This window comes from Hyla sarda, chromosome 8 (genome assembly GCF_029499605.1).
Source record: "Hyla sarda isolate aHylSar1 chromosome 8, aHylSar1.hap1, whole genome shotgun sequence".
Classification (NCBI taxonomy): Eukaryota; Metazoa; Chordata; class Amphibia; order Anura; family Hylidae; genus Hyla; species Hyla sarda.
In genome coordinates this window covers 101,377,301-101,399,728 of record NC_079196.1, presented here as the reverse complement: position 1 = coordinate 101,399,728, position 22,428 = coordinate 101,377,301, and the positions used below count along the sequence as shown (strand labels likewise).

At 43.5% G+C, this 22,428-nt stretch overlaps 1 protein-coding gene across 3 annotated transcripts in view; it reads right to left on the bottom strand.

Annotated features, from left to right (window-relative positions):
- The window catches only part of NBEAL1 (neurobeachin like 1), a 273,447-nt gene extending 258,624 nt beyond the window's left edge, over positions 1 to 14,823 (bottom strand). The window contains exon 1 of one of the 3 annotated variants that reach the window (XM_056534118.1): positions 13,760 to 14,823. The gene's annotated coding sequence lies outside the window, so the exon portion shown is untranslated. The remainder of the gene's footprint in view (positions 1 to 13,759) is intronic. The other 2 variants (XM_056534117.1, XM_056534119.1) reach the window with 2 other exon arrangements.
- Positions 14,824 to 22,428: the final 7,605 nt, after the last annotated feature.

Below are 22,428 nucleotides of genomic sequence, written 5' to 3'. Positions count from 1 at the left end.
TAAAAACACTACACTAAACACATAATAAATAGTAAAACACTACATATACACCCCCTTACACTGTCCCTCCCCAATAAAAATGAAAAACGTTTTGTACGGCAGTGTTTCCAAAACGGAGCCTCCAACTGTTGCAAAACAACAACTCCCAGCATTTCTGGACAGCCACTGACTGCCCAGGCATGCTAGGAGTTAAGCAACAGCTGGAGGCACCCTGTTTGGGAATCACTGGCGTAGAATACCACTATGTCCACCCCTATGCAATTCCTAATTTAGTCCTCAAATACGCATGGCGCTCTCTCACTTCAGAGCCCTGTCGTATTTCAAGGAAACAGTTTAGGGCCACATATGGGGTATTTCCGTAATCGGGAGAAATTGCACTACAAATTTTGGGGGGCTTTTTCTCCTTTTACCCCTTATGAAAAGGAAAAGTTGGGGGTTACACCAGCCTGTTAGTGTAAAAAAAAACATTTTACACTAACATGCTGGTGTTGCCCCATACTTTTTATTTCAAGTAGTAAAAGGAAAAAAAGTCCCCCAAAATTAGTAACGCAATTTCTCCTGAGTACAGAAATACCCCATATGTGGGCGTAAAACTCTCTGCGGACGCACAACAAGGCTCAGGAGTGAGAGCGCACCATGTACATTTGAGGCCTAAATTGGTGATTTGCACAGGAGAGGCCGATTTTACAGTGGTTCTGACAAACGCAAAAACATAAATACCCACATGTGACCCCATTTTGGAAACTACACCCCTCGTGTAATGTAATAAGGGGTACAGTGAGCATTTACGCCCCACATGTGTCTGACAAATTTTTGGAACAGTGGTCCGTGAAAATGAATTTTTTTTTTTTAAATTTGCACTGTCCACTGTTCCAAAGATCTGTCAAACGCCAGTGGGGTGTAAATACTCACTGCACCCCTTATTAAATTCTGAGAGGGGTGTAGTTTCCAAAATAGGGTCACATGTGGGGGGGTCCACTGTTCTGGCACCACAGGGGGCTTTGTAAACGCACATGGCCCCTGACTACCATTCCAAACTAATTCTTATTCCAAAAGTTCAATGGCGCTCCTCCTCTTCTGAGCATTGTATTACGCTCGCAGAGCATTTTACATCCTAACATGGGGTATTTCCATACTCGGAAGAGATGGCGTTACAAATTTTGGGGGGCTTTCTCTCCCATAACCCTTTGTAAAAATGGTAAATTTGGGGAAGAAACTGCACTTTAGTGAAAACATATTTTTTTTAATTTACACATCCGATTTTAACGAAAAGTCGTCAAACACCTGCGTGGTGTTAAGGCTCACTGGACCCCTTGTTATGTGCCTTGATGGGTGTAGTTTCCAAAATGGTATGCTATGTGGGGTTTTCTGCTGTTCTGGCACCATAGGGGCTTCCTAAATGTGACATGCCCCCCAAAAACCATTTCAGCAAAATTCACTCTCCAAAATCCCATTGTTGCTCCTTCCCTTCTGAGCCCTCTACTGCGCCCGCCGAACACTTGACATACACATATGAGGTATTTCCTTACTCGAGAGATATTGGGTTACAAATTTTTGGAGGTTTTTTCTCCTATTACCACTTGTAAAAATTCAAAAACTGGGTCTACAAGAACATGCGAGTGTAAAAAATGAAGATTGTGAATTTTCTCCTTCACTTTGCTGCTATTCCTGTGAAACACCTAAAGGGTTAACAAACTTACTGAATGTCATTTTGGATACTTTGAGGGGTGCAGTTTTTATAATTGGGTAATTTGTGGGGCATTTCTAATAGGAAGGCCCTTCAAATCCACTTCAAACCTGAACTGGTCCCTGAAAAAATCTGATTTAGAAAATTTTGTGAAAAATTGGAAAATTGCTGCTGAACTTTGAAGCCCTCTGATGTCTTCCAAAAGTAAAAACATGTCAACTTTATGATGCAAATATAAAGTAGACATATTGTATTTGTGAATCAATATATAATTTATTTGGAATGTCTATTTTCCTTACAAGCAGAGAGCTTCAAAGTTAGAAAAATGCTAAATTTTCTAATTTTTCATCAAATTTTGGAATTTTTCACCAAGAAATTATGCAAGTATCGACAAAAATTACCACTACCATAAAGTAGAATATGTCACGAAAAAAACAATCTCGGAATCAAATTTATAAGTAAAAGCATCTCAGAGTTATTAATGCTTAAAGTGACAGTGGTCAGATTTGCAAAAAATGCTCCCGTCCTTAGGGTTATAATGGGCTCCGTCCCCAAGGGGTTAAAGGGGTATTCCAGCTGTAGACATTTTATCCCCTATCCAAAGGATAGGTGATAAGATGTCTGATCACAGAGGTCCCACCTCTGGGACCCACCGCAATCTCCCTGCAGCACCCACATTATGTGCGGAGCTGCGTCTCCAGGCTCGGAGACCGGAAGTTTTCGGGACTGGACACGTGATGTAACGTCACCCCCCCCCCATCGTGACGTCACGTCCCCTCCAGAGCCGTTACGCCCTCTCCCACAGACATGAAGGGAGGGGGAGTAACGTGATGTCACGGGGGGGGGGGGGGGGGGCATGGCGTTACGTCATGTCTTCAGTCCCGAAAACCTCTGGTTTCCGAGCCTGGAGAGGCAGCTGCGCACATAATGCGGGTGCTGCAGGGAGATCGTGGGGATCCCAGTGACCCCCGCGTGATCAGACATCTTATCCCCTATCCTTTGGATAGGGGATAAAATGTCTAAAGCCAAAATACCCCTTTAATCATTAGCTGCTGTACACTACAGTGTCGGGAACTGTTCAGATTAGAAGCATATGCCCATAAAAAATAAACTCTCCTGCTCTTGACAGTTCCTGACAAGGACAGAGCTGTCAGCAGAGAGCACTATGGTCAGACTGGAAAGAACTTCACAAATTTCTCTGTACAAAAGTACATCTGTAGCTGATAAGTACTGGAAGGGTTAAGATTTTTAAATAGAAGTCATTTATAAATCTGGTTAACTTTTTGGCACCAGTTGATTTGAAAACATTTTGTTTTCCACCGGAGTTCCACTTCAAGCCCTTAAATGGGCACTGTCAGATACAAAAACTTTAGATATGTTGTAAAGCATGTATAACCAATAGGTTTTGCAATTGCTTTCATTAGAAAATTTCCAGTATTTCATACTGAAAAAGCCAGTCAAACAACTGCCCTCCTGCCTGCTTGGACACATACTAGCCCTGCTGTGTCCATGCATCATCACCTATGTCATGGACAAACTTCCTTGATTGACAGCTGTGAGTGCAGGGCTCAGAGCTGGAGGAAAAATCCTCCCACTGTCAGCTTGTGTCCCGCTACTGTCAGCGAGGACAAGCTGGGAGTTGTAGTTATGCTAATGCTAGGGGAGATGTGAGCAGACAGCATACTGAGGGAGGGGGCGGAGACCTGCACAGTGAGGCCACGAGAGCAATTCATACTAGTGAGCTAAATTAAAAGTGTAATAAAATAAATAAATAAAGGTGATAGACACATAAACATTGGATATACATGGTCAGGATTAGGTACTGAGTGATATATTAAAAATACATTTTTTGTTGGATCTGACGTGTACGCTTTAAGGACTCCAAACACCAAAAATGCAGATTTTTAATCATATCACATATCAGAAAAAAATAAAAAGTGATCAAAAAGTCCCATCAAAGAAGAAATGGAACCGATAAAAACTACAGATGAGCCCTCATACATTACTGTATACTGAAAAATACGAAAAGTCAGAAAAGGACAATATTATGCATGCCAATTTGGTCAAAAAAGTCAGCATTTTTTAGTACAAAAAAAAAAAAAAAAACAACAATATAAATCAGGTATCATTTTAACCACTTAAGGACACAGGGCGTACAGGTCCGCCCCGGCTTCCTGGTACTTAACCCCTTAAGGACCAAGGACGTACCGGTACGTCCTTGGTCCTGCTCTCCTGATATAACGCGGGGTTACACAGTAACACCGCGTCATATCACGGTGGGCCCGGCGGGACCCGCCTCTAATAGCGCGCAGCTAAAAGCGAAAGTGAAAGTTGCCGGCTAGCTCAGTCGGGCTGTTCGGGATAGCCGCGGCTAATTGCGGCATCCCGAACAGCTGACAGGACAGCGGGAGGGCCCCTTCCTGCCTCCTCGCTGTCCGATCGCCGAATGACTGCTCAGTGACTGAGATCCAGGCATGAGCAGTCATGCGGCAGAATTGTTGATCACTGGTTTCTTATGAGAAACCAGTGATCAGCATAGGAGATCAGTGTGTGCAGTGTTATAAGTCCCTATGGGACCTATAACACTGCAAAAAAAAAGTGAATAAAGATCATTTAACTCCTCCCCTATTAAAAGTTTGAATCACCCCCCTTTTCCAATAAAAAAAAAAAAAAAAAACACAGTGTAAATAAAAATAAACATATATGGTATCACCGCGTGCGGAAATGTCCGAATTATAACAAATATATAATTAATTAAACCGCTCGGTCAATGGCGTGCGCGCAAAAAAATTCCAAAGTCCAAAATAGTGCATTTTTGGTCACTTTTTATATCATTTAAAAATGATCATTAAGTCCTATCAATGCAAAAATTGTACCGTTAAAAACTTCAGATCACGGCGCAAAAAATGAGCCCTCATACCGCCCCATACATGGAAAAAGAAAAAGTTATAGGGGTCAGAAGTTGACAATTTTAAACATATTAATTTTCCTGCATGTAGTTATGATTTTTTCCAGAAGTACGACAAAATCAAACCTATATAAGTAGGGTATCATTTTAATTGTATGGACCTACAGAATAAAGATAAGGTGTCATTTTTACCGAAAAATGTATTACGTAGAAACAGAAGCCCCCAAAAGTTCCAAAACAGCGTTTTTTTTTTTCAATTTTGTCGCACAATGATTTATTTTTCCGTTTCACCGTAGATTTTTGGGCAAAATTACTGACGTCATTACAAAGTAGAATTGGTGGCACAAAAAATAAGCCATAATATGGATTTTTAGGTGCAAAATTGAAAGAGTTATGATTTTTTAAAGGCAAGGACCAAAAAATGAAAATGCAAAAACGGAAAAAGCCCCGGTCCTTAAGGGGTTAAAAGGGGTATTCCAGGCAAAAACTTTTTTTTATATATATATCAACTGGCTCCGGAAGTTAAACAGATTTGTAAATTACTTCTATTAAAAAATCTTAATCCTTCCAATAGTTATTAGCTTCAGAAGTTTTCTGTCTAACTGCTCAATGATGATGTCACGTCCCTGGAGCTGTGCATGATGGGAGAATATCCCCATAGGAACTGCAAAGCTCCCGGGACGTGAGTCATCAGACAGCAGTTAGACAGAAAACTAAAACTCAACTTCAGAAGCTAATAACTATTGGAAGGATTAAGATTTTTTAATAGAAGTAATTTACAAATCGGTTTAACTTTCCGGAGCCAGTTGATATATAAAAAAAAGTTTTGGCCTGGAATACCCCTTTAAGGACCCAGGGCGTACCTGTACGCCCATAGCAATTCCGGTCCCCACCACTCGTTGAGGTGGGGACCGGACCGGGACTTGTGACCACGCCTGGGGGGGTCCTAAGACGACCCATGTCGGCAATCACCAGTGAATTCACACCAGCGATCTGCGTCGATCACGTGTGACCCGATGACCCGTAATTAGGTGATCGTCGGTGTACTATACACTGCCAATCACATCCTGTTGCTGGGGGGAGGAGCACTGCTACTGGTCGAACGACCAATAGCAGCCGGTAGAGGAGGGGTTAATGTCTCCTTCTCTCAGCTCTGACAGACGATCTGAGTCAGTAGGCAGAGATGAGAGAAGGTGCCAAGTGATGGCCTACTTTCCTGCGTTCTTCCTAGTCCTCCCCATCATGTAGCACTCAGTTAGGTTCTGTTACCTAACTCAAGGTTTTCAAACCAGTGTGCCTCCAGCTGTTGTAAAACTACAACTCCCAGCATGCACGGTCTGTCAGTGCATGCTGGGAGTTGTAGATTTAAACAGCTGGAGGTTTGCCGCCCCCCCAATGTGAATGTACAGGGTACATTCAGACAGGCGGGTTTACAGTGAGTTTCCTGCTTCAAGTATGAGCTGCGGCAAATTTTTCCCTGCAATTTTCTCTGCAGCACAAACTTCTAGCAGGAAACTCATTGTAATCCTCCGCCCGTGCAAATGTACCCATAAAAACACTACACCTACACAAAATAAAGGGTAAAACACTACATATACACCCCCTTACACTGTTCCCGCCAATAAAAATGAAAAACCTATTGTACGGCAGTGTTTCCAAAACGGAGCCTCCAGCTGCTGCAAAACCACAACTCCCAGCATTTCCAGACAGCCAGTGACTGTCCAGGCATGCTGGAAGTTTAGCAACAGCTGGAGGCACCCCGTTTGGGAATCACTGGCGTAGAATACCCCTATGTTCACCCCTATACAATCCCTAATGTAGTCCTCAAATGCGCATGGTGCTCTCTCACTTCGGAGCCCTGTTGTATTTCAAGAAAACAGTTTAGGGTCACATATGGGGTATTTCCGTGCTCGGAAGAAATTGTACTACAAATTTTGGGGGGGGCTTTTTCTCCTTTTACCCCTTATGAAAAGGAAAAGTTGGGGGCTACACCAGCCTGTTAGTGTAAAAAAAAAATATATATTTTACACTAACATGCTGGTGTGGCCCCATACTTTATTTTCACAAGCGGTAAAAGGAAAAAAAAAGACCACCAAAATGTGTAACGCAATTTCTCCTGAGTACGGAAATACCCCAGGTGTAAAATGCTCTGCGGGCGCACAACAAAGCTCAGGAGTGAGAGCGCACTATGTACATTTGAGGCCTAAATTGGTGATTTGCACAGGAGTGGCTGATTTGACAGCGGTTCTGACAAACGCAAAAAAATAAATACCCACGTGTCATTTTGGAAACTACACCCCTCACGGAATGTAACAAGGGATATAGTGAGCCTTATCACCCCACAGGTGTTTGACAAATTTTCGTTAAAGTTGGATGGGAAAATTAAAAAAAATGTTTTCACTAAAAGGCTGGTGTTACCCTAAAGTTTTCATTTTCACAAGGGAAATAGGAAAAAAAGCCCCCCAAATTTTGTAACCCCATTTCTTCTGAATAAGAACATACCCCATATGTGGATGTAAAGTGCTCTGTGGGTGCTCTACAATGCTCAGAAGAGAACGAGCACCATGGCGCTTTTGAAGAGAAAATTTGTCCGTAATTGAAGGCCACGTGTTTACACAAAGCCCCAATAGTTGCAGAACAATGGACCCCCCCCCCCCCACATGTGATCCCATTTTGGAAACTAAACCCCTCATGTAATGTAAAAAGGGGTGCAGTGAGCATTTACACCCCACAGGTGTCTGACAGATTTTTGGAACAGTGGTCCGTGAAAATGAAAAATTTTATTTTTCATTTTCTCAGCCCACTGTTTCAAAGATCTGTCAAAGCCAGTGGGGTGTAAATACTCACTGCACCCCTTATTAAATTCTGTGAGGGGTGTAGTTTAAAAAAATGGGGTCACATGTGGGGGGGGGTCCACTGTGCTGGCACCACGGGGAGGGGCTTTGTAAACGCACATGGCCCCTGACTTCCATTCCAAATAAATTCTCTTTCCAAAAGCTCAATGGCGCTCCTCCTCTTCCGAGTATTGTAGTGCGCCAGAAGAGCACTTGACGTCCACACATGGGGTGTTCCATACTCAGAAGAAATGGGGTTACAAATTTTGGGGGTCATTTTCTCCTATTACCCCTTGTAAAATGTAAAAATTGGGGGAAAAACAGCATTTTAATGAAAAAAAATTTTTTTGCTTCAAAAAATGGGTCCTCATACCGCCCTGTACGTGGAAAAAATAAAAAAGTGATAGGGGTCAGAAGATGACATTTTTAAACGTATACATTTTCCTGCATGTAGTTATGATTTTTTCCAGAAGTGCGACAAAATCAAACCTATATAAGTAGGGTATCATTTTAACCGTATGGACCTACAAAATAATGATAAGGTGTAATTTTTACCGAAATATGCACTGCGTAGAAACGGAAGCCCCCAAAAGTTATAAAATGGCGTTTTTTCTTCGATTTTGTCGCACAATGATTTTTTTTCCCGTTTCGCCGTGCATTTTTGGGTAAAATGACTAATGTCACTGCAAAGTAGAATTGGTCACGCAAAAAATAAGCCATAATATGGATTTTTAGGTGCAAAATTGAAAGGGTTATGATTTTTAAAAGGTAAGGAGGAAAAAACAAAAGTGCAAAAACTGAAAAACCCTGAGTCCTTAAGGGTATAAAGGAGTAGTCCGGCGTGCACTTTTTTCCTTTTATCCCGTCCGGACTGCAAAAGAAAACACACTTTCTCTTACCTGCCAACGAGCCCCCGGAGCTCCGGTACACTCCGGTACAGGTGTTCGGTCCCCGGGCTGTATTCTTCTTACTTCCTGTTAGCCCGGCACGTCACACGGAGCTTCAGCCTATCACCGGCCGAGGAGGGACATCGCTGCGGCCGGTGATAGGCTGAAGCTCCGTGTGACGTACCGGGCTAACAGGAAGTAAGAAGAATACAGCCTGGGGACCGAACACCTGTACCGGAGTTTACCGGAGCTCCGGGGGCTCGTTGGCAGGTAAGAGAAAGTGTGTTCTTTTATTTTGCAGCCCGGACGGGATAAAAGGAAAAAAGTGCGCGCCGGAGTACTCCTTTAAGGGGTGTAGTTTCCAAAATAGTATGCCATGTGTTTTTTTTTTTTTTTTGCTGTTCTGGCACCACAGGAGCTTCCTAAATGTGACATGTCCCCCCAAAAACCATTTCAGCAAAATTTGCTTTCCAAAAGCCAAATGTGACTCCTTCTCTTCTGAGCATTGCAGTTCGCCCGCAGAGCATTTTACATGGGGTATTTCCATACACAGAAGAGATGGGGTTACAAATTTTGGGGGGCATTTTCTCCCATTACCCTTTGTAAAAATGGTAAATTTGGGGAAAAAACTGCACTTTAGTGAAAAAAAAAATTGTTTTTCATTTACACATCCGACTTTAACGAAAAGTCGTCAAACACCTGTGGAGTTTTAAGGCTCACTGGACCCTTGTTACGTGCCTTTAGGGGTGTAGTTTCCAAAATGGTATGCCACGGGGGGGTTCTGCTGTTATTGCCCCATAGGGGCTTCCTAAATGCGACATGCTCCCCAAAAACCATTTCACCAAAATCCCATTGTTGCTTCTTCCCTTCTGAGCCCCCCTGAAATACCTAAAGGGTTAACACACTTACTGAATGTTATTTTGAATACTTTGAGGGGTGCAGTTTTTATAATGGAGTCATTTCTGGGGTATTTCTAATATGAAGGCCCTTCAAATCCACTTCAAAACTGAACTGGTCCCTGAAAAATTCCGATTTTGTGAAAAATTGGAAAATTGCTGCGGAACTTTGAAGCCCTCTGATGTCTTCCAAAAGTAAAAACATGTCAACTTTATGATGAAAATATAAAGTAGACATATTGTATTTGTGAATCAATATATAATTTATTTGGAATGTCTGTTTTCCTTACAAGCAGAGAGCTTCAAAGTTAGAAAAATGCAAAAAAAAAAATGTATTTTCATCAAATTTTGGAATTTTTCACCAAGAAATTATGAAAGTATCGACAATAATTTACCACTAACATGAAGTAGAATATGTCACGAAAAAACTCTCTCGGAATCAGAATGAAAAGTAAAAGCATCCCAGAGTTATTAATGCTTAAACTGACAGTGGTCAGATGTGTAAAAAATGTCCGGGTCCTTAAGGGGTTAAAGTCATTATGAAAACCTTTTTTTATATCTTGTAGTACTACTGATAAGGTGACTTTTTTTTTTTTTTTAAATGAAAATTTTACTAAAAAAAAATTGAAATAGCCGCCACTAGGAGTCATCTATCTTTATGCAGACATACTACTCAGTATTTTGCTGCATACTGAATACCAGCCATAAAGTTTACTGGTATCCAGTATAGGAGATCACCACTATAGCCTTCAGCTGTTCTTAAACGACAACTCCTATTATGGGAGTTGTAGTTTTGCAACAGCTGCGGGTATAATCTTTGAAAAACTCGGTTTTCTGTGTATTCTCCAGCTATGTGCCTCCAGCTCTTGCAAAACAATAGAGAAAGGATGTGTGTGGCCATGCTGGGAGTTGTAGTTTTGCAACAGCTAAAGGCAACACTGCTTTAACACAGTGCTTTACAAACACTGCAGCTCCAGCTGTTGCAAAATTACAACTCCCAGCATGCTTGAACAGCCAAAGCTTTCTCTGAATCCTGAATGACAAAGAAGCTGATCAGACATTCAGGAGTCTGTGAAAGCTGAATGACATACAGTGATAGCTATGTTGATTAGCATCCAGCTTTACTAGGAACAGATAGAAAATGTATGCATAAAAACTACTGTACAGTGATTTGCAGACTGCTAGGCTGCTCCCAGACTCAGAACAGAGGAGTCATCCACAGTGAGAGAGAAAGATGGACACGTTCCCATCCACAAGGAAAGAAGACAAAGCAAGTTAGCAAGATATAAATGCTATTTGTTAGGGATATATATAGGTCCAAGACACATAAAAATATTAGGTTAGGTACTGAGTAACATATAACTTTTTTTTTTTTTTTGCAATATTCGGCTACATTCACACTACCGTGTGATAACAGTAGTGTGAAAGGAGCCTGACAGGCACGCTTTAATATTTTGTTGCACAACCTTTTGAGGCAGTCACTGCAATCGACTTCTGTAAGGGTCTATTTGTACGGCAGAATTTCTGCTTGTAGAATTCCGCCTCAAATTAAAGCCCATAGAATTCTACGGGATTCCGCACTCCCATTCACACTTCTGAATTTCCACCTGTGGAATTCCGCTAGATGGCTGAGACAAAAATGAAGGCCTGGACAAAAATCATGGCTCCAGTCTCTTTTGTCGGAAGGACAAGCCACAAGGCTACTGGGAAAATGTGTTTTGGTCAGATGAGACAAAACTGGAGCTTTTTGGCAAGTCACATCAGCTCTATGTTCCCAGACACAAAAATTAAGCAAAGAATACGAGGTGTTGTTAAATCTGTACTGGGTGCAATGAAAGCACAAGACTATCATGGCATTCTGGAGTGAAATTGTACTGCCCAGTATAAGGATGCTTGGTCTCCATCAGAGGTCATGGGTCATCCAACAGAATAATGACCCAAAACACAAAGACCAACACATTGAACTATGATTGGCTGATTGGTGATTGGCTGAGTGGGCCAGGACTGTGAAATGAGGTAGGCTAGGTTCACACTACGGAATTTACGCCTGCAATTCCGCTTACTAAAATGTATAGTGTAGTGAATGGGTTTCCGTTCACAAATTCACACTTCGGGATGTGTGAAGCGGAATTTGAGAACGGAAATTTTTTTTTAAAATTTCCGCCTGAAGAATGGCGTTGCACATTCTTCAGGCAGAAATACTTGGGTAACACATTGCAGTCTATTGGAGACTGCAGTGTCCACGCGGTCCTGAATCAGTCGGCGCTGGCCGCACTCGGAATCTCTAGGCGGAAAGTGTAGAAGGTGTGGGCCAGAGCGTTCAGCAGAGAGAGTCGGGCCCCGTTCTGGAGAAAAAAAATGTATAGCTAGAAAAACCCGTAAGAACTGGGCACGAATGTTATGGGGGAGGCTATCAGAATTAGGCTGGGGCCACACAGTACATGTGTCATACAGGTAGCAAAGTACAATATCGGTGTGACTTCAATACAAGACAAATATCACAAAGTCACAAGCAGGTCACAGTCGGGACTGTACCAGTAATTCAAGTCACTGGGACCTGTGCCCAAAAGCTTTGGGGTTGTGGTTGAATCGTGATTACATTGACAAGCGATGTGATGTTGCAATGTGACCAAAGGCGCCATGTAGCTTGAGCCTAAATGAGGCTAAATAAATCATTGTTTACTCAGGCATGCTTATTGCCTATTACACCAAACAAACTCATCTAAAAAAATAAAAAAAAAAGATGTCCTGTTAATTTTAGTAAGAATTCCTACAGGTGATTTTAATGTCTAACTCCAATGATGTCCAGCAGGATATCTGTTTAAATCTCCCAGCAACCTAATAGTCCCAGACTAAAGCGATCAGGATACGGATTCGGCAGAAGTCCCATGCAAGTTTATGGAAACTCTGTCAAATCTGTATCATGATCGCTGTCGTCTCTCACTACAAAGTTGCTGACAGATTTAAAGGAGTATTCCAGCACAAAAATAATTCATCCCCTATCCAAAGGATAGGGCATAAGTTCTAGATCGCGGGGGGTCCGAGCGCTGGGGCCCCCCGGGATCTCCTGGACGGGGCCGCGGCAGTCTGTAGGAAGTGAAGTTTCGTCCCCAGCAGAAAGCCGCGGCAGGTACGCCCCCTCCATGTATCTCTACGGGGTACATTGAGGGGGCGTGTCAGCTGCCGCGTCATGCGGGGACGGAACGCCCCCTTTCTAGCATACTGCTTCGGCCCCGTCGAGGAGATCCCAGCACTCGGACCCCCCGCGATCTAGAACTTATTCCCTATCCTTCAGATAGGGGATAAGTTGTATTGCACTACAGATCTCCTTTAAACAGATAACCTGCCGCCAGCCCAACATTGGAGTCACACTAAAATAAAAATAAAAAATAAATGTGCATAAAATAAATTGATGACATGCCCCTTTACTGACGCATTTTTGTGTGAAACCAGGACAAAGATTTGACCCTTGTTTGGGTATTTATTTATGTATTTAAATCAACTGGTGCCAGAAAGTTAAACAGATTTGTAAATTACTTCTATTAAAAAATCTAAATCCTTCCAGTACTTATTAGCAGCTGAATACTACAGAGGAATATTTTTTCTTTTTGGAACACAGAGCTCTCTGCTGACATCCTGAGTACAGTGCTCTCTGCTGACATCTCTGTCCATTTTAAGAACTGTCCAGAGTAGGAGAAAATCCCCATAGCAAACATATGCTGCTCTGTTCCTAAAATGAACAGAGATGTCAGCAAAGAGCACTGTGTTCCAAAAAGAAAAGAAAGTCCTCTGTAGTATTCAGCAGCTAATAAGTACTGGAAGGATTAAGATTTTTTTTAATAGAAGTAATTTACAAATCTGTTTAACTTTCTGGCACCAGTTGATTTAAAAAAAAAAAAAAAAGTTTTCCCACCGGAGTACCCCTTTAAAACTTGCCGACTGCAATGTCAAAACCAAGGTAAACAATCTGAGGGTATGTTCAGCCTCTTGTTACTCTGTGTGAACATGCATTACGTCTGAGGCTAGCAGGCAGTGCCCAGATAGCAGTGCAGACAAGCAGGCAACCAGCTTGGCATGACTGGGCACCAGGAATCTACACACATGTCCTGACCATGGTGGGATGGATCGCCATGTCAGCACCACAGCTCTCCACATCCAGCACTGGGCATAGGAGAGACCAGTAAGTTGACAGGGTGGAGGGCACAAGTACATGCCAGGCTGAGTTGCTATTAGAGGCATTAGCCCTTACACCAGTGTTTCCCAACCAGGGCGCCTCCAGCTGTTGCAAAACTACAACTTCCAGCATGCCCGGACAGCCTTCGGCTGTCCGGGCATGCTGGGAGTTGTAGTTTTGCAACAGCTGGAGGCGCCCTGGTTGGGAAACACTGTCTTACACTGTGCCCGGTTGTAGTTGCCCCTCGGTCAGTTTGTTGCCACCCTCTGCCCCTAGACTCTCCCCCTATGACAGCCTCCCCTCCCTTTAGCTTCCACATCAGCGCACAGGCCCGGCCCGCTCCGCAGCCTGCCCTGCCCGTTACCCCTCACACCTACTGTGCACGTCGTTGCCCGGTGAGCCTGTGGTATCTCCAGGGTCCGGTCACCCTGTCCCGGGGCGGCGCCGTCCTCTCCGCGTTCCCACACACTCACGACCTGTCACCCCAGGAGCGCGCAGCAGGCGGCCTCTCCAGACCCCGCCCCACGTGACGCTAACACAGCCACGCCTCCCTAGACTGCTGGACAGTGCGAGGCGATAACCGGGGCTGTCCCGGTGTCCACCTACTGGTGAACAGTCCGGTGAACGGTACAGGCACAACACCGAGCGCCGCCGGCAGAACAAAAACTGCGTACCTGCATACACAACATATTGCACAGCAGAGCCATGAAGCGCATGCGCGGCACCTGACCCTCAGGTGTATGGAGCCCGGTGTTCTGGAACATCGCCCAGCCCTGCCAGAGAAGGCGGTTGTGGGATAGTAGGCACAGTCATGTGCGGAGGTGACTTTTACAGGTTGTAGCTCTTTGTACCAGGGCGTAATTATAGAGGGGTGCAGAGGTAGCAGTATTTATAAAATGTTTATCCGTTTTAAGATCTCTGCTTGCTGTCAGTGAATGAGAACATACATATTTGTATGGAAAATGATGCTCCTGATTGACCCCTTAAATGGGCACTGACAGATACAAAAACTTTTGATATGTTGTAAAGCATGTATAACCAATAGGTTTAGCCATTGCTTTCATTAGAACATTTTCAGTATGAAATACTGAAAAAGTCAGTCAAACAACTGCCCAAGGGCGTACAGGTAAGCGTTTGCGTCCTGGGACTTAAGCACCAAGGGCGTACCTGTACGTCCTTGGCGTTTCCGTTCGTCGCCGCGCATCGGGCGGTGATCGGGATGGCTGCCTCGGAAGAAGCCTACTGGTGGCGAAACGTTGGGCAGTGGTGCTCCTCATTTGCACCTTTATACCACTAGGTAATATAATTATGCTTAATCTATGCCTTATTTATGGTTGGTTCTAACTCATTTGAGTGATCCCTATATCTGTCATTTGTTCCCTAGCTTTTTGTTTTTTTTTCCTTGAGGTAGTGCCCTTTTTGTGCAGTCTCTCTTCTTTGTGTGTCCAGTTTTAACTTTAATTTTATGTCATTGGATGTACATGTTGTTGCATAGGCCCTTTGGCCTTTACTGTTGTAGTTTTTAATGATTATACCTCAATAAAGTAATTGATCTGTATTCATGTTTTTTGTTTTTCTGTCAGTAATAGTGCCCACATATACTATAACTGTGCTCTTCTCAGTGCTGCCTATCAGTAATAGCGCCCACATATACTATAACAGTGCTCTTCTCAGTGCCTGTCAGTAATATCGCCCACATATACTATAACAGTGCTCTTCTCAGTGCCTGTCAGTAATATCGCCCACATATACTATAACAGTGATCTTCTCAGTGCTGCCTGTCAGTAATATCGCCCACATTTACTATAACAGCGATTTCAGTGCTGCCTGTCAGTAATAGCGCCCACATATACTATAACAGTGATCTTCTCAGTGCTGCCTGTCAGTAATAGTGCCCACATATACTATAACAGAGATCTTCTCAGTGCTGCCTATCAGTAATAGCACCCACATTTACTATAACAGCGATTTCAGTGCTGCCTGTCAGTAATAGCGCCCACATATACTATAACAGTGCTCTTCTCAGTGCTGCCTGTCAATAATAGCGCCCACATATACTATAACAGTGATCTTCTCAGTGCTGCCTATCAGTAATAGCACCCACATTTACTATAACAGCGATTTCAGTGCTGCCTGTCAGTAATAGCGCCCACATATACTATAACAGTGCTCTTCTCAGTGCTGCCTGTCAGTAATACGCTTTTTTAGCCTCCGACTCCGAATCTGTCAGTGAGGACGAGGAAGATCCTAAATTTTTGTATTCTTCCTCGCCCTCCTCATCATCTAGTAGTGATGATGAGTCCCCTGTACAGCGGCGGAGACGCCGCCAGGCGAGGCCACGCACCCCCCATGAGAGTGACCCAGTGGCCGACACTAGTACGAGTGGCAATGCCACTCGTAATAGGAGTCCGGCCCCCCAGACAAGTGCACCGGAGCCCCCTTCCGGTGACCCTGTTTGGAGCCCCCCAGAGGGTTATCAGCCACGGATTCCTGAGTATGTTGGCGACTCAGGAATCCGGATTGACCATGCTGGCTTCACTGAACTGGACTTTTTAAAGTTTTTTTTCAGTGACAGCCTGGTCAATCACATGGTGGAGCAAACGAACTTGTATGCCCAGCAGTTAATTGCCCACCACCCAGATTCCTTTTTGGCCAGGCCCAATGAATGGCGCGCCATTGATGCAGTGGAAATTAGGACATTTTGGGGCCTCTCGCTGCATATGGGCCTGGTCAAAAAACCAAGTGCTCGTCATTACTGGAGCGGGGACGTCCTCTATCAGACCCCGCTTTACAGTATGGCGATGACACGGAACCGGTTCAAGGCCATTCGGAAATGCCTGCATTATGCAGATAATGCGGCATGTCCGCCCCGAGGTGATCCCGCCCATGACCCGCTTTACAAAGTGAGGCCGGTCATCGATCACTTTGGGGCCAAATTTTTGGAGGCCTACGTACCGCTCAGGGACCTCTCGGTAGATGAGTCTCTCATCAGTTTTAAGGGGAGACTCATCTTCCACCAGTATATTCCCTCGAAGCGGGCGCGGTATGGCGTGAAGCTCTATAAACTCTGCGAGAGTACCTCCGGGTACACTTGCAGGTTTAGAGTATATGAGGGACGGGATTCCCATATTGAACCCCCAGAATGTCCCCCCATTCTGGGTGTTAGCGGGAAACTCGTTTGGAACTTTGTGCACCCATTGCTGGATAAGGGTTTCCACATGTACGTGGCTAACTTTTATACCAGCATCCCTCTGTTCAAATCCCTTCCCGCCAGATCCACGTCCGCTTGTGGGACCTTGCGGAAGAACCAGAGAGGCCTCCCTCTAAATTTGGTCCGGACGCCTATCCCCCAAAGGTGAGTCCCATGCCCTCACCCATGATAACCTGTTGTTGGTGAAGTATAAGGATAAGAGGGATGTCCTTATACTCACCACTATTCATGGGAACGGCAGCACCCCTGTCCCTGTGCGAGGTACCGTGGGACCGGTCCTCAAGCCCGATTGTATTCTGGACTACAATCAGTATATGGGGGGAGTTGATCTCTCTGATAAAGTCCTCAAGCCATATAACGCCATGCAGAAAACACGGGCATGGTATAAAAAAGTTGCGGTCTACTTGGTACAGGTTGCCATGTACAACGCTTTTGTACTATCCCAGTACGCTGGCAACACAGGGACATTCCTCCAGTACCAAGAAGAAGTCCTAAGGTTCCTGATCTTTGCTGACCGGGAAAGAGCAGGCCGGACTTCCCAAGGGTCTGGAGTTATAGGCGCCAGGATCGTCCCAGGCCAACACTGGAAAGAAGGGACGCCCCCCCCACTGGAAAGAAGGGACGATCCCAGAAAAGATGCAGTGTGTTTTACAGGAAGGGGATGCAGAGGGGCAAAGGACACCAGGTATCATTGTGACACTTGCCCAGATAATTCGCGCCTCTGCATAGACTGCTTCAGGGAGTATCACACTTCCATGGAGCCCTAAATTTTCCCTTTTTATTTGAATTTTCCATAATTTGACCAATGTGCCAAGTCCATAGCACATTCCAAAATATAACCCCCATAAATCACTAAATTGCCCCAAAAAACCTTAAAAAAAAAAAAAAAAAAAAAAACTAATAAGACCTCTGGGGGTGTTTTAAAAAAAAAATGAGTCATAGGTCACTGAGTCACTATCATCAGGGACTTTTTTATGTTGCCTCAAATGCGTAGCGCTCTCTTTCCACCTGAGCGGGTGCGTATTTGAGGCAACAGGTTAGGGACGGCCACACACATCACATTCCCAGAATGATGATTCAGAGCATAGGTTTTGGGGCGGGCATATTTTTTTTAGTTTTGGCTATGCTCTGGGTCATCATTCTGGGAACATATCCTTTTTTATTATGTTTTATAATTTTCTGGCCTCTGTACCCCATATTACGGGCCTCTGTACCCCACCTGTCTACCCCAGTTACGGCCCGTTGTTCCCCATAGTGTTCCCCTGTTTTAGGGCTCAGTGCTCCCCCCATTAACGCTCCTTGAGGGGGGGTCCCACATCCTGGCTCCATATCAAGCTCAAGGTCTCTGACTACGCTCCCACTCAAGCAAGACCTGCTGTGCACCCGCCAAGCCTAAATCATCAAAAAATAAGGTATGTCCTTACTCCAAAGAAATGTATTTACAAATTGTGGGGTGTCTTTTCTGCTATTAACCCTTGTAGAAATGTAAAATTTGGGGGGGGGGGAAACACATTTTAGTGAAAGTCGTGAAACCCCTGTGGGGTATTAAGGTTCACTTTACCCCTTGTTACATTCCTCAAGGGGTCTAGTTTCCTAAATGGTATGCCATGTGGGGGGTATTTTGCTGTCCTTGCACCATAGGGGCTTCCTAAATGCAACATGTCCCCCCCATTTCAGCAAAGTTTGCAAATGTGACTCCTTCTCTTCTGAGCATTATGGCGCTCCTGCAGTGCACTTGACGTCCACTTATGGGGTACCTCCATACTCAGAAGAGATGGGGTTACAAATTTTGGGGGGTCTTTTCTACTATTAACCCTTGCAAAAATGGGGGTAATTTGTGGGGAAACCCTCAATTTAGTGAAAAAATTTTTTTTTTTTTTACATATTTCTGAATTGGGAGAAATTGGGCTTCAAATTTTGGGGGGTATTTTCTGCTTTAACCCTTTGTAAAAATGTAAAATTTTTGGGAAACCAAGCATTTTCGGTAAAAATTATTATTATTTTTTTTTACATATGCAAAAGTCGTGAAACCCCTGTGGGGTATTAAGGTTCACTTTACCCCTTGTTACGTTGCCCGAGGGGTCTAGTGTCCAAAATATAAGGCCATGTGAGTGGTTTTTTGCTGTCCTGGCACCATAGGGGCTTCCTAAATGCGGCATGCCCCCAGAGCAAAATTTGCTTCCAAAAAGCCAAATGTGACTACCTGTAGTGCGCCAGCAGAGCACTTTTCACCCCCATATGGGGTGTTTTCTGAATCGGGAGAAATTAGGCTTGAAATTTTGGGGGGTATTTTCTGCTTTAACCCTTTGTAAAAAAAAATTAACATTTGCAAAAGTCATGAAACACCTGTGGGGTATTAAGGCTCACTTAATTCCTTGTTACGAGGGGTCTAGTTACCAAAATGGTATGCCATGTGGGTTTTTTTTTTTTTTGCTGTTTTGGCACCCTAAAGGGGCTTCCTAAAGGTGACATGCCATCCAAAAACCATTTCAGAAGAATTTTCTCTCCAAAATCCCCTTGTTGCTCCTTCCGTTCTGAGCCCTCTACTACGCCTGCCGAACAATTTACATAGACATATGAGATATGTGCTTACTCGAGAGAAATTGGGCTACAAATACCAGTAAAAATTTTCTCCTTTTACCCCTTGCAAAAATTCAAAAATTGGGTCTACAAGAACATGCGAGTGTAAAAAATGAAGATTTTGAATTTTTTCCTTCACTTTGCTGTTATTCCTGTGAAAAACCTAAAGGGTTAAAACACTTACTGAATGTCATTTTGAATACTTTGAGGGGTGTAGTTTTTACAATGGTTTTTTTTTTAATAAAACGAGTTTTTTGGGCAATTTAGTGGTTTTATGGGGTTAAAATTTGGAATGTAGTCTGGACTTGGTACATTGGGGTCAAATTATGGAAAATTAAAATGAACAGGGAAAATGTAGTACTCCATGGAAGTGTGATACTCCCTGAAGCAATCCTTTAAGGGGTTCTCCCTTGTTTATACAGTTTTTTGTTATTATGTTTGTGTGTTATGTGTGTATAAGTATGTGTTTTTTTATGTGTGTTGTGATTATGTATATATGTATTTTCTTACCTTTTGTGAAGATCCGGAAGCTGGCCCCTTTTTCTTCCAGTGGCTTGCAGTGCACCTCGGCCTCCGCCATGTTGTGTTCGGTAAGTGGGATGTCGGGGGGTGTGTTCTTGCTTCTGTCCTTCCTATCTTCTGACGTCCGAGGCAAATCTTTTCTTCCTGTTTCTTCCGTGGCTCAGCGATGAATCTGCGACCTCTTACGGCGCATGCGCAGGTAGATTTAGTTTTTTTTTACCAATAAAGTTTTTTTTGTCTAATTGACAAACTGTCTGCGCTTGCGCGAAGCTACGCTATTAGCGTAGACCTAACGTACGCTACACTGTTAGCGTAGCACTTGCGTACTCGCGCATGCGCAGACAGTTTGTCAATTAGACAAAAAAACTTTATTGGTTAAAAAAACAAACAAACTACCTGCGCATGCGCCGGAAGAGGTCACAGATTCGTCGCTGAGCCACGGAACAAACAGGAAGAAAAGATTTGCCTCGGACGTCAGAAGATAGGAAGGACAGAAGCAAGAATACACCCCCCGACATCCCACTTACCGAACACAACATGGCGGAGGCCGAGGTGCACTGCAAGCCACTGGAAGAAAAAGGGGCCAGCTTCCGGATCTTCACAAAAGGTAAGAAAATACATATATACATAAGCACAACACACATAAAAAAAATCACATACTTATACACACATAACACACAAACATAATAACAAAAAACAGTATAAACAAGGGAGAACCCCTTTATTGCAGAGGCCTGGATGATCGGGGAAAGTGTCATATTGAGTGGTGGTGTCCTTCCGTTTCCTCCTCCTGTGACACATACTGCATTTTTTCTGGGATCGTCCCTTCTTTCCAGTGTGGGGACTTCACCTGGAAAGTGTTGGCCTGGGACGATCCTGGCACCTACAGTGGGGATCAAAAGTTTTGGCACCCCAGTAAAAAAATTTGTATTAATGTGCATAAAGAATCCAAGGAAAGATGGAAAAATCTCCAAAAGGCATCAAATTACAGATTAGACATTCTTATAATATGTCAACAAAAGTTAGATTTTATTTCCATCATTTACACATTCAAAATAACAGAAAACAATAAAATGGCGTCTGCAAAAGTTTGGGCACCCTGCAGAATTTATACCACGCACTGCCCCCTTTGCAAAGCTGAGACCTGCCAGTGTCTTGGATTGTTCTCAATCATCATCTGGGAAGACCAGGTGATGTCAATCACAAAGGTTTTAAATGCCCAGACTCATCTGACCTTGCCCCAACAATCAGCACCATGGTTCTTCTAAGCAGTTGTCTAGAAATCTGAAACTGAAAATAGTTGACGCTCACAAAGCTGGAGAAGGCTATAAGAAGATTGCAAAACGTTTTCAGATGTCAATATCCTCTGTTCGGAATGTAATTAAGAAATTGCAGTCATCAGGAACAGTGGAAGTTAAAGCAAGATCTAAAATATCAGAACAGCTCGCAGGATTGTGAGAAAACAATTCAAAACCCACGTTTGACTGCACAATCCCTCCAGAAAGATCTGGCAGACACTGGAGTTGTGGTACACTATTCCACTATAAGGAGATACTTGTACAAATATGGTCTTCATGGAAGAGTCATCAGAATAATACCTCTTCTACGTCCTCACCACAAAAATCAGCATTTGAACTTTGCAAATAAACATATAGACAAGCCTGATGCATTTTGGAAACAAGTTCTGTGGACTGATGAGGTTAAAATTTAACTTTTTGGCCAGAATGAGCAAAGGTACGTTTGGAGAAGAAGGTGAACAGAATTTTATGAAAAGAGCCTCTGTCCAACTGTTAAGAATGGGGGTGGATCAATCATGCTTTGGGATTGTGTTGCAGCCAGTGGCTTAGGGAACATCTCACGAGTAGAAGGAAAAATGGATTGAATGACATTTCAGCAAATTTTGGATGCAAACTTGATGCTATCTGTGAAAAAGCTGAAGTTAAAGAGAGGATGGCTTCTACAAATCGATAATGATCCTAAACACACCTCGAAATCCACGGGGGATTACATCAAGGCCTTCACAATCTCATGACCTCAACATAATTGAAAATCTATGGATAGACCTTAAAAGAGCAGTGTGTGACAGCCCAGAAATCTCAAAGAACTGGAAGACTTTTGTAATGAAGAATGGGCAAAGATACCTCAAACAAGAACTGAAAGACTCTTGGCTGGCTACAAAATGCGTTTACATGCTGATATACTTGCCAAAGGGGGCAGTACAAGATATTAACTCTGCAGGGTGCCCAAACTTTTGCAGACGCCATTTTTTTTTTCTGTTATTTTGAAAGTGTAAATGATGGAAATAAAATCTAACTTTTGTTGACATATTATAAGAATGTCTAATCTGTAATTTGATGCCTTTTGGAGATTTTTTCTTGGCTTCTTTATGCACATTAATACAAATTTTTACCTGGGGTGCCTGAACTTTTCATCCCCACTGTATAACTTAAGTTCCTTGGGAACTCTGTCCTGCTCTTTCCCGGTCGCCAAAGATCAGGGCCTTTAGGACTTCTTCTTGGAACTGGAGGAATGTCCCTGTGTTGCCAGCATGCTGGCAGTACAAAAGAGTTGTACATGGCAACCTGTACCATGTAGACCGCAACTTTTCTGTACCATACACGTGTTTTGCGCATGGCGTTATATGGCTTGAGGACTTGATCAGAAAGATCAATTCCCCCCCATATACTCATTGTAGCCCAGAATACAACCAGGCTTGAGGACCATTGTTG